Genomic DNA, 13021 nt, shown 5'->3' on the forward strand with positions numbered 1-13021 from the left:
AGGCAAGGGACACGCTCGGTGGCAGATTACACCATAGACTTTCGCACACTGGCCATGGAAGTTGGCTGGCGGGATGATTGCCTTAGGGGGATCTTCTGGAGGGGCTTGCCAGCCGCATCAAGGATGAGTAGCAGGCCGAGATTCTCCCGGAGGACTTAAATGACTTAATTGACATTGCCAGCAGGGTGGATCGCCTCCTTCAGAGCGGGATAAGGAGACCCGTTCCTACCGTAAAACACCACCACTGTCGTCTACTGCCACCAGAATCCCGGCTCCCAAGGGACTTCCTGCCTCTGCCAACAGTGGGAGAGCCCATGCAGTTGGGCAGATCTCCACTAACTCCCGAAGAAAGGAGGAGGCGCCGCTCGCAGGGCCTCTGTCTCTACTGCGGAGGCTAGGGACACTTCCTCGCCAATTGGCCTGGAACGTCCGGGAAACGACCGTGCCTAGGTTATACCGAGAGCTACACCTAGGCTTTGCAGGATCAGCTCCTCAAGCACTTTACCAGTGACTCTTAAATACCCCGGTGGGAACTCCAGATCCGGGCTTTCATTGACTCTGGTGCCGAGGGGAATTTCATTGTTGCCGATCTGGTGAACCAGCTGTCTCTTCCCATGCAGTGAAAGGTCCCTCCGCTGCGTATTTCCTCGATCCGGGGCACGTTGCTCCCTGGAACCATCACCTGCTCCACGGCCCCCCTTGACTCTCCAGACAGGGTTGTTCCATTCGGAAGAAATCTCCCTACTAGTTTTGGAACGAGCTGTGCACCCCCTGGTCCTTGGACTACCGTAGTTACGACGGCATTCACCCGTTATTCAATGGGATACCTTTCAACTAACCCAATGGAGTCCCTTTTGTTTTGAGCATTGTTTTCACCTTCCACGTCCACCGAAAATCTTGCACCTCTGCTCGTCCCTCCTTCTGCCCGATCCATATCGGGAATTCGCCGACGTCTTCTCCAAGGAGATTAGCATCTGAAATTCTTCCACAACACCGGCCTTTTGATTGCCCTATTGACTTGCTACCAGGCCACCACGCCTTCCCGTGGCCAAGTGTATCCTTTGTCCTTGCCAGAGACTGCTTCCATGTCTCAGTACGTGACTGAGAACCTAGCCTAAGGCTTCATTCGCCCCTCTTGTTCTCCCGCTGGAGTCGGCTTCTTCTTTGTAGCCAAGAAGGACGGCTCCCTCCGACCATGTATAGACTATCGTGGCTTGAATGCCATCACCAAACGGGATCGTTATCTGCTTCCCCTGATTCCTGAGCTTTTGGATCGCCTTCAGGGAGCACGCGTCTTCACCAAGCTAGACCTCTGAGGGGCCTATAACCTCGTCCGTATTCGCCCAGGGGATGAGTGGAAGACGGCCTTTAATACCAGGGACGGGCATTACGAGTACCTAGTAATGCCCTTTGGACTCTGCAACGCCCCGGCCGTCTTCCAGAATCTCATGAACGAGGTCCTACGTGACATGCTCTACTCTTATGTTATTGTCTACCTTGATGAAGTGCTTATCTTCTCCAGGGATCTGGATACTCACCGCCACCATGTCACACAAGTTCTGCAGGCTCTCCGAGACAATCACCTCTATGCCAAGCTTGAAAAATGTGTCTTTGAAGCTGAGGCCCTGCCCTTCCTGGGTACATCATTTCTTCCACAGGCTTCCGATGGACCCCGAAAAAGTCTCAGCCATAACTAGATGGCCCCAACCCCGGGGTCTCAAGGCTCTCCAAAGATTCTTGCGGTTCGCTAACTTTTATAGACATTTTATTCCACAATACTCGCATTGGGTCGCTCCCCTCACTGCCTTGACCCGCAAGGGAGCTGACGCCAAGAACTGGCCCTGACGCTGCGGTCGCAGCCTTCACTGACTTGAAAGAGGCATTCCTCACGGAAACCTGTCTCCGCCATCCGGATCCGGCAAAAACCTTTCATCGTCGGGGTCGATGCCTCCAGCATAGCCATCGGGGCGGTCCTCAGTCAACAACTACCGATTCTGGACAGTTATTGTCTTGCTCCTACTTCTCCAGGAAGTTTTCCCCTGCAGAGGCGAATATACTCCATCGGCCGACAAAGAGTTGTGGCAATCAAGCTCGCGTTTCAAGAATGGAGACAATGGCTCGAGGGCGCAAGACACACAACCACGTATATACGGACCACAAAAACTTAGAGTTTTTGTCCCAGGCCAAACGGTTAAACCCCTGCCCAAGCCCGGTGGGCCATGTTCTTTAGCCGCTTTGACTTATCCTACAATACCGCCGGTGGCCAAGAATCTCCGAGCTGATGCTCTCCTCACGGACCTCCCTATCCGAAGAAGACCAAGAACCTCCACAGTACATCCTAGACCCTAGTAAGGTTCGCCTGTCCGCCCTGATGGTCCTCTCTCAGGGTAGGACCATGGTTCCCCGACGAGATCGTCTAAAGACATTGCGCTGGGCCCATGACTCCCTCACTGGAGGGCACGCAGGACGAGAGAGAACATTTGGAGCTCCTTAATCGTTATTACTGGTGGCCCAATATTCGACAGGATGTTCGCGTCTATGTAAGTTCTTGCCCCACCTGTGCTCGACAAAAGCCCAGTCCTGGACCCCTGTGCGGTCTTCTACAGCCTCTGCCAGTTCCCACAGAGCCCTGGACCCATCTCACTACAGACTTTATGGTTGACTTGCCTCCGTCTCGCGGTCAGACGGTTATCTGGGTCACCATCGACCGTTTCTCCAAGATGGTGCACCTTGTTCCATTGACTAAGTTACCCTCTGCACCCGAACTAGCTCTCCTCTTTGCCCAGCATATATTCCGGCTGCACGGCCTCCCGCAAGACATAGTTTCCGACCGTGGGCCACAATTCGTTGCACGTTACTGGAGGGCTCTCTGTAAATGCTTCAAAGTGCAGCTCAGCTTTTCTACAGCTTTCCACCCGCAGAGTAATGGGCAGTCCGAAAGGATGAATCGGTCCCTGAAAACCTACCTTCAAGCCTTCACCAATGAGAGGCAAGACAACTGGTCTGAACTGCTGCCCTGGGCCGAGTTTGCCTATAACAACCAAGCTCATGCCGCCACCGGGCTCTCACCTTTCCAGCTAGTATACGGGAAACAGCTGAGACCTCCGCTTCCCATCGCTGTACCAGTGCCTCTCCAGCCGCCCAGTTAACGGCTCAACAGCTACAGACCCTGTGGCAGAAAACCCAGAACAAATTGACCTGCTCAGCCTCTTCCGCCAAACAGACGGCTGATCGCCACCGACGACCGGCTCCCACCTATCAGCCAGGAGACCGGGTTTGGCTCAGCACAAAAAACATTCGTCTCCGCCTCCCCTCACGGAGATTTGCACCCAGGTTCTGTGGGCCATTCCAGATCGCCGAGAGAGTGGGCTCGGTCTCATATCGGCTGAGGTTGCCATCCTCTCTTCGAGTCCACAATGTTTTCCACGTATCCCTGCTAAAACCCGTGGTCTTTCTCGCTACCACCGAAGACCTCCGGATCCATCACCTACTTCCATCGATGATGATCCTACTTACCAGGTACGCAAGGTCCTAGATGTTCGGTTCTACAACCGAAGGTGGGAATATCTTCTTGCATGGGAAGGTTGCGGCGACGAGGACAACACCTGGGAGCCCAGCTGTAACATCCTGGACAAATCCCTATTGCAACAGTTCCACCGTGACCACCCGGAGAAACCCGGTCCTCTCAAGAGGGGCCGTAAAAGGGGGGGGGGGGGGTACTGTTGAGGTCCCGACCGCTTCCCTTCTGTTAGGGCTCAGGCCCGCCTACCTCCGCTTCAGTAGTCGCCGCATTCCGCCCGCTCCAGACCCCGGGGGCTTCTCTCACTCCACGTGGCGGCCGCCATTATGGGCCTGCTTCCTTCCGGTCTCGCGCGCACGCGGGGACATCCATCTTGAGCGCCCAGCTCCCGGAAGCCCGGCCCCGCCCTTGCGGCTGACGTCACGCCCGATTCCCGATATAACCGGCGTTCAGACTCTCAACGCCTTGCACGAGGTTCACAACTTCTTAGTTGCTTCCAGTTGCGTTCCTGTTGATCTCCACATTGCCTGCTTCTGACTCTGGTTTGCTTCTGACTCCGCTTCAGCCTGCAGCCTGCCTCCGATTCCGGTTTGCTTCTGACCCCGCTTCAGCCTGCAGCCTGCTTCAGACTCCGGTTTGCTTCTGACCACGCTTCAGCCCACTGCCTGCCTCTGACTCCGGTTTGCTACAGATTCCGCAGCCGCCCACTGCCCTGCCTTCAGCCGGCCCTTGGCTCTGCGCAGCCGGTCCCCAGCCTTCCGGGTACCTTGGACTTCCTATTCACTCTGCCTGCTCCGGTCCCGGCCTACGCCCCACCACAGCCTTCTGGACATTCTGCAAACAGCTCCCAGTCCCAAGGACCCGGGACCCTACGGGCTCCTCCGGGGGGTCCCTGGTTCCTGGGTGAACCCTTCCAGCTTGTGGCTCCGCCTCCCGGCCTACCCTGTCTCCCTAGGTAGGTCGGCCCAAGGGTCCACTATACTCTCCAGCAGCATCAAACTGCAATAGTTACTGTCCATTACATCTCTGAAAAAGTATGGGAATATGTAGTGCAGTGAGAAACTGGAGGAGCATGCTGTTCCATGGTATTTAAACAAATCCGATATTCAGTCAATCATCCTCACTGTCTGCTTAGTATGGCCCACATAGATTAAATTACAAGGACAAATAAATATCCCATAAAGACAGGCATGACTCAGCATTCAAGTCATGGGAATCTCACCTTCAAACTATTAACCATCACCTTACCAGCCTCAACCTGGTGTTAAATACTGCTAAGACCGAACTCCTGCTTATCACCCCTGAAAATAGTCTACACTTACAACAATTGCACACTACCTCCCACATCACTCATGCTAGAGATCTCGGAGTTATAATTGACAATCATCTGAGCTTAAAGAAGTTTATAAATTATACTATAAAGGAATGCTTCTACAAGTTACAGGTGCTCAAAAAACTCAAGCCTCCTGTATCACCATGACTTCAGGACTGTACTCCAAGCAATCCTGTTCTCTATGGTCGATTATTGTAACTCGATCCTGCAAGGTCTACCAGCTGTTACATTAAAACCTCTGCAACTGCTCCAAAACGCAGCTGCGAGGATTTTGACCAACACTAAGCACAGAGATCACATCACGCCTATACTAAAAGACCTACATTGGCTTCCAGTTAATTTTAGAATTATTCACAAATCTCTCACCATCATCCATAAAAACATCCACCACCAGACTCCCCTAGACCTACTATACCCTCTCAAATTACACTCTTCAGCTAGACCTTTGAGAGATGCCTATAAGGGATCCCTTCATGTTCCCTCAATCAAAATGGTACAAAGATTAACAATCAGGGACCGGGCTTTTTCAACAGCAGGCCCCACCATTTGGAATACACTACCCCCAGACCTCCGACAGGAAACCTGCCTCATAAATTTTAAAAAGAAACTGAAGACTTGGCTTTTCGGTAGAGCCTTTCCTGTCTCCTAGACTATATTCTACTAAGATATTATCCAATCAGCTGTGCTTCAATAACTAGCAGAATGTCATATAATCATGTTTATAATGCTAGAGTTATTCTCCTGAGGTTGGCTCCAAGCCCCTTCTCTCTGTTATATCTCTCTACTTGATTATCTTTCTCTTCATTTCCAATTCCAAGTTACTCACTCTTGTTATAATGTAACTTTTTACCTTCTGCTTCCAATCTGTCTCCTCTTTTGAGGTTTTGACTAGTTATGTTAATGTACTATCGTTCTATGTAAACCGAGTTGATTTGATCTGTATCAAGAAAATCGGTATATAAAAACCCTAAATAAATAAATAAAATAAAATGTAGTCCGTTCCCTCATTTTATATACAGTTCTCACAGGACAAGCAGGAAGGTAGTCCTCACATATGGGTGACATCACAGGATGGAGCCCAATCACGGAACACTTTGTCAAAGTTTCCAGAACTTTGACTGGCTCCTACTGGGCATGCCCAGCTTGGCACTAACCCTGCAGCCAGCAGGGGTCCCCCTTCAGTCTTCTTTTTTCCACACAGCAGTAGCCTCACGGTTTAGGGGCTCTGAAGTGATTATTGACAGGAATTTTCCTCACGGAGTTAATTAAATTTAAATTGCCCCACAGGGGTCCCTCCTCAACTTTTCTCAGGCCACGGTACTTCGGTAAGTTTTTGACCGTCTTTTCGTCGATTACCGTCGAGTTTGGCCCTCACCGCCTACTGGCCATTGACCGTACTGCGGCTCGATTTTTTCTATGGCCATGCCGTCAGGATTTCGTCGGTGCCCGGACTGTACTCACACCATGTCTATCACAGACCTTCATGGAGTCTGTGTAATGTGTTTAGGCCGTGAGCATGATGTCCTGACTTGCACCAAATGTGCCCTCATGACACCAAAAGATCGCAAAGCCAGAATGGAGAAGATGGGAGACTCCCTCTTCCATGCTCACACCCCGATGCCGTCCCATCGCATCGACGTCATCGGAACTGGCACCGTCGAAGTCGCACCAGCATCGACCACCATCCGGTGACCGCCCAGCCATCGACGTCTTCACGGCCATCGACTCCCGTTACCTCCCCCTCAAGATCGAGGGGATCATAGGGAGAAACATCGCCATCGGCATCGTAAGTCTTGGACCGTCGAGGGAGCGAAATCATCGACCTCGCCACCGTCCGAGCCACCATCGAAGAAGCCCCGTCCAGGAATGGCACTGACTATTCCTGCGACCGGGACATCGAGGCCACCCTCACCCGATCGGGGTTTGGGAGTCGCGATTCCGCCTGTAAAGGTGGTCCCTCCGACTGTGCCTCTGCCTCCCTCTTCTGTCACGGAGCTGGGGCTGCTTGCTCCAGGTCTCCGGGAAGAACTGGACTGGCTGGTCCAGGAGGCCATCGACAAGGCGATGCAACGGCTCCAGGTTCCTCCAGCACCGACACCGGCACCGAGAGTGGAACTGGTCACTGACCCGATTCCAGTAGCGCTGGCACCGTTGCTATCCCGGATGGAGGCACTCAAGACCGCCCTTCCACCGGTGATACCCGGGTCTCCGATGGCTCCGGTGCACTCCCCGTTGACAGCTTCATCGGGAGGAGAAACACCGTTCTGCATTCCTCCTTCGGGGGTATTGCCTCAGCCATCGATGCCATGTCGTCCCTCGCCACCGATTCATTCATCGGGGGCAATACGCACATTGGCGCCTTCGATGCCGGCACCGATGCCCTCCAGGGCATCCACGGTGCCCCCGGTGATTCCTTCGATTTTCTCGGAGCCTCAGCCGGGGCCTTCGGGTATCCAACCCCCTTCTTGTCCTATAGGTCATCCTGCTGATCTTTATGATACCTGGGGTGATGATACTTCCACAGACACCGATGACTTACCTTCACCTACTCTCCTACTGAAAATAGAAAACGTTCTCCTCCAGAGGACCTTTCTTTCATTAATTTTGTGAAGGAAATGTCTGACTTGGTCCCTTTTCAGCTTCAAATGGAGCAGGGTGATAGGCACCAGATGATGGAGCTTCTCCAGTTCCTGGATGCCCCTAAATTGATCACTTCTATTCCCATTCATCAAGTTCTTCTTGACCTCCTAAAAAAGAACTGGGAAAAACTCTGGATCCATTGCTCCAGTACACAGAAAGGCTGACACTACCTATTTAGTGCAGTCAGCCCATGGCTTTCAAAAAATCTCAGCTCAACCACCACTCAGTTGTGGTAGAATCGGCTCAAAAGAAAGCAAAAAGGACGAAGCCTCATTCCTCTACCCCTCTTGTTAAGGAACACAAGTTCCTAGACAATATTGGTCGACGAGTGTTCCAAGGGGCCATGCTCATCTCCAGAATTGCTTCTTACCAGCTGTACATGACCCAATACAACAGGGTCATTTTCAAGCAGATACAGGACTTCTCTGAAACCCTGCCAGACCAATTCCAAGAACAGCTTCAAAATCCTTGTCAACAAGGGGTTTGAGGCAGGAAAGCATGAGATAAGAACAGCTTACGATATCTTCGACACCTCTACTAGAGTGTCTGCAGCTGCCATTTCGGCAAGACGCTGGGCCTGGCTCAAATCTTCTGACCTTTGCCCAGAAGTACAAGAGAGGATCTCTGACCTGCCCTGTGTAGGAGACAATCTGTTCGGTGAAAAGATCCAGCAAATAGTGGCTGAATTAAAGGACCATCATGAGACCACCTAAACTTTCTTGCTCTTCCACCGGACTCACCACCTCTACAAGCATGGAGAGTATCCGGCCACTCTCTCCTTCTGGAGCAGGAGGTTTCCCTTCTTCTCCCTTCTTCTCCACTTCCCCACTTTCGCAGCAAGGCCTAGGGTTCTATTCCTGGTACTTTTTGATCCCGAAAAAATCCGGGGGGCTTCGTCCAATTCTGGACCTACGTGCCCTCAACAAGTACCTCCAGCGGGAAAAGTTCAAGATGGTAACCTTGGGCTCGCTTCTACCTCTTCTGCAAAGAGGAGACTGGCTCTGCTCTCTGGACCTCCAGGACGCATACACCCACATTGCGATATCTCCAGCTCATCGCAAGTACCTCAGGTTTTTAGTAGGCCCAAAGCACTTTCAATGCCAAGTGCTTCCATTCGGCCTAGCATTGGCACCACGAGTCTTTACCAAATGTCTCGTAGTTGTCGCAGCTTTCCTCAGGAAAGAAGGTGTTCACGTCTACCCCTATCTGGACGACTGGTTAATCAGGGCCCCAACCCAGCAAGCCGCTCAGTCGTCCCTTGATTTGACCCTACACACTAATTTCTCTAGGATTTCTCGTCAATTACGAGAAATCCTATTTAGCCCCATCTCAAATCTTGTCGTTCATTGGGGCAGACTTGGACACCTTGCAGGCAAAAGCCTTTCTACCTTAACAACGAGCGCTAACCCTTGTGTCTCTCGCTCACCAGTTGCAGTCTCAGTATACAGCAACAGCTCGACAATTCCTCGTCCTTCTCAGACACATGGCGTCCTCAGTCCATGTCACACCAATGGCCCGCCTGGCCATGAGGCTCATGCATTGGACTAAGGTCACATGGATTCAAGCTATTCAGCCTCTGTCAACCATTGTCCACATCACCGAATCACTCCGTCTGTCTCTCACCTGGTGGAAAGATCAGAATAATCTCCTCCAGGGAGTGCCCTTTCAAGTACCAGATCCTCAATTCATTCTCACCACCGACGCTTCCAACCTCGGGTGGGGAGCCCATGTGAACGATCTACAGACACAAGGATCTTGGTCTCCAGAGGAAGCCAAACACCAGATAAATTTCCTGGAGCTTCGAGCAATGCGATATGCTCTCAGAGCTTTTCAGGATTGCCTATCAAATCACGTCATCCTGATTCAGACGGACAACCAGGTGGCCATGTAGTACATCAACAAGCAGGGAGGCACAGGCTCCTTCCTTCTGCGTGAGGAAGCTGCGCAGATTTGGGCGGAAGCGCTCTCCCACTCGATGTACCTCAGGGCCACCTACTTGCCGGGAGTGCACAATGTCTTGGCAGACAAGTTGAGTCGTGTCTTCCAACCGCACGAGTGGTCTCTCAACCCCTCGGTAGCAACCTTCATCTTCCAACAATGGGGTTATCCCCAGACAGACCTCTTTGTGTCCCCTCAGAACCACAAAGTGGACAATTACTGCTCCCTCATTCGCAGCAAACACTCTCAGCCCAGAGATGCATTGTCCCTCCCATGGGCAACCGTCTGCTTTATGCATTCCCTCCACTTCTTCTTCTCTCGAAGACCCTCATGAAGCTCCGTCAGGACAAGGGAACCATGATCCTCATAGCACCTCACTGGCCGCGCCAAGTGTGGTTTCCCATACTCCAGGATCTTTCCATCCGCAGGCACATTCCCTTGGGAACGGACCCGCTTCTGATCACTCAGAACGACGGATGTCTACGCCATCCCATCTTCAGGCCTTGTCTCTGACGGCATGGATGTTGAAAGGTTAATCCTTCAACCACTTAACCTTTCAGATTCGGTTTCTCGTGTCCTGATTGCTTCACGGAAGCCTTCCACAAGAAAATCTTATTCCTATAAATGGAAAAGGTATACATCATGGTGCTCTTTTGCAATCCCTTGATCCCTTTTCCTGTCCAATCCCAAGGTTTTTGGACTATCTCTGGCATTTATCGGAGTCAGGGCTACAGACCTCTTCCATCAGAATGCATGTCAGTGCGGTAGCCGCCTTCCATAAAGGTGTCGGGGATGTTCCTATATCAGTACAACCCCTCGTAACACGTTTTCTGAAAGGCTTGCTCCATATCAAGCCACCTTTACGTCCTCCGGCCCCTTCTTGGGACCTTAATCTGGTTCTCGGTCAGCTCATGAAACCACCATTCGAATCTCTTCACACCTGTGACCTAAAATATCTCACATGGAAAGTGATTTCCTTTTGGCTATCACTTCAGCTCGCAGGGTTAGTGAGTTACAGGCCCTAGTTACCTATCCGCCTTACACTAAACTCCTGCAGGACTGGGCGGTACTCCGCACTCACCCTAAGTTCTTACCTAAGGTAGTTTCGGAGTTTCACATTAATCAATCCATCATGCTACCTATCTTCTTTCCCAGGCCCCACTCCAACCCAGGGGAACAGGCTCTGCATACCCTTGACTGTAAACGGGCTCTAGCTTTCTATCTAGACTTGCCCACAGGAAGAGCACTCAGTTATTCGTCTCTTTCCATCCCAACAAATTAGGGCACCCTGTGGGTAAGCAGACTCTCTCCTCCTGGTTGGCGGACTGCATATCTTTTTGCTATCAGCAAGCAGGCATTCCTTTTCAAGACCATGTTAAAGCACACTCTGGGGTAGATTTTCAAATTATGCGAATAGGTCTACTTTTGCTGGCGCATCAGGCGCAAGCAAAAGTACGCTGGATTTTAGTAGATACGCGCGGAGCCGCGCGTATCCACTAAAATCCTGGATCGGCGCGCGCAAGGCTATCGATTCTGTATAGCCGGCGTGCGCCGAGCCGCGCAGCCTACCCCCGTTCCCTCCAAGGCCGCTCCGAAATCGGAGCGGCCTCGGAGGGAACTTCCTTTTGCCCTCCCCTCACCTTCCCCTCCCTTCCCCTACCTAACCCACCCACCCGGCCCTGTCTAAGCCCCCCCTTACCTTTGTCGGGGGATTTACGCCTCCCTCCGGGAGGCGTAAATCCCCGTGCGTCAGCGGGCCTCCTGCGTGCCGGGACGCGACCTGGGGGCGGGTCCGGAGGGCGCGGCCACGCCCCCGGGCCGCCCCGGGCCGTAACCACACCTCCGGGTCCGCCCCCGAAATGCTCCCGGCACGCCCCCTAAACGCCGCGCGGTTCGGGCCGGCCCCCCCGACACGCCCCCCGACATGCCCCCCCTCGGAGAACCCCGGGACTTACGCGAGTCCCGGGGTCTGCGCGCGCTGGTGAGCCTATGTAAATAGGCTCACCGGCGCGCAGGGCCCTGCTCGCCTAAATCCGCCCGGATTTGGGCGGATTTAGGCGAGCAGGGCTCTTAAAATCCGCCCCTCTGTGAGGGCCATGGTGACTTCAGTAGCACACCTACGATCGGTGCCGCTTCCTGAACATTTGCAGGGCTGCCACCTGGAGTTCTCTCCACACTTTTGCAGCCCACTATTGCTTGGACAAAGCCGGAAGACAAGATTCCATCTTCGGCCAGTCTGTCCTTCGTAACCTGTTTCCAATGTGACGTACCAACACCGTTCCGCCTGCCCAGTGGGATTCAGGATGCCCTCTACCAAATTCCACCCCAGTTGTTGTGCCTGTTGCACGCCGTTGGGTACAATTGGTGCATGTTCGGACATCCTCAACTCGGTACTCACCCGTATGTGAGGACTACCATCCTGCTTGTCCTGTGAGAAAGCAAATGTTGCTTACCTGTAACAGGTGTTCTCACAGGACAGCAGGATGTTAGTCCTCACGAAACCCGCCCGCCACCCCGCGGTGTTGGGTTCATAACATTTTGTTGTTTTATTTTTCGGCACTGCCTGTAGCTTTCAAATAAGACTGAAGGGGGACCCCTGCTGGCTGCAGGGTTAGTGCCATGCTGGGCATGCCCAGTAGGGGCCAGTCAAAGTTCTGGAAACTGACAAAAGTGTTCCGTGATTGGGCTCCATCCTGTGATGTCACCCATATGTGAGAACTAACATCCTGCTGTCCTGTGAGAACACCTGTTACAGGTAAGCAACATTTGCCTTCTCATAGATGGATGTGTCCACGTAGTATTCTGTATCCAGTATACATTTTCTATGTGCAACTTAAACAGATAGCTTAACTCTGACTTTATTTGCAGATGGAGGAGGCTGCTTCTTCAACTCCAGCCTTTATGAACAGGCAAAACAAATAAACAAATTCTTACTGTGCACAAACTGGATTAATGCATAAACACAGAAAGGCTGCTGTGACAGCAGGATCCAGTTGTTATGGTTTGAGGTGTTGGAGTGGATTCTTGGGTACTGCGGTGATGGCCACTCCCACGGGGAGAAACCCCATGAGGAACCGCAGTACTAGGCTAGACTCTATACACGCAGACACAGAGAATTTGTATTTATTATACAGCTTGGTGGTACTGCCCAGGGAGCGGCAGCAGTGAGGTAACCTCAGCAGAGGAGACCAGTCCCACATTCGAGTAGATGGTTGGCAGCACTGGGTAGTAGAGGAAGTCCCCGATGCAGACTCCCAGAGCTGAAGCTGAAGGTGAGACAGACTGACAAGGTTAGCTACTCACTGAAGTAGATAGCTGTATTGATGAAGATCCTGGCAGGCAGAAGTAGTTGAATTGTAGACACCAAGGTAGGGAGAGCAGGCCCTCGAGGAGCGAGTACCTGATATCCCAGATAGGTACCAGAAAGAAAGCATAAGGGCCCCCAAGGAGTGGGTACCCAGGTTAGTGATGAATGACCCCGAAGGGCAGAGAGAGCTTCCAGCAGTAGCAAGGAAGCGGCAGAGCAGCTTAGACCGGAGGCAATCCAGTCCAATCTCGATCCTTGCTAACTCAGATTGTTAGCAAACGAA

This window comes from Rhinatrema bivittatum, chromosome 9 (genome assembly GCF_901001135.1).
Source record: "Rhinatrema bivittatum chromosome 9, aRhiBiv1.1, whole genome shotgun sequence".
Lineage (NCBI taxonomy): Eukaryota > Metazoa > Chordata > Amphibia > Gymnophiona > Rhinatrematidae > Rhinatrema > Rhinatrema bivittatum.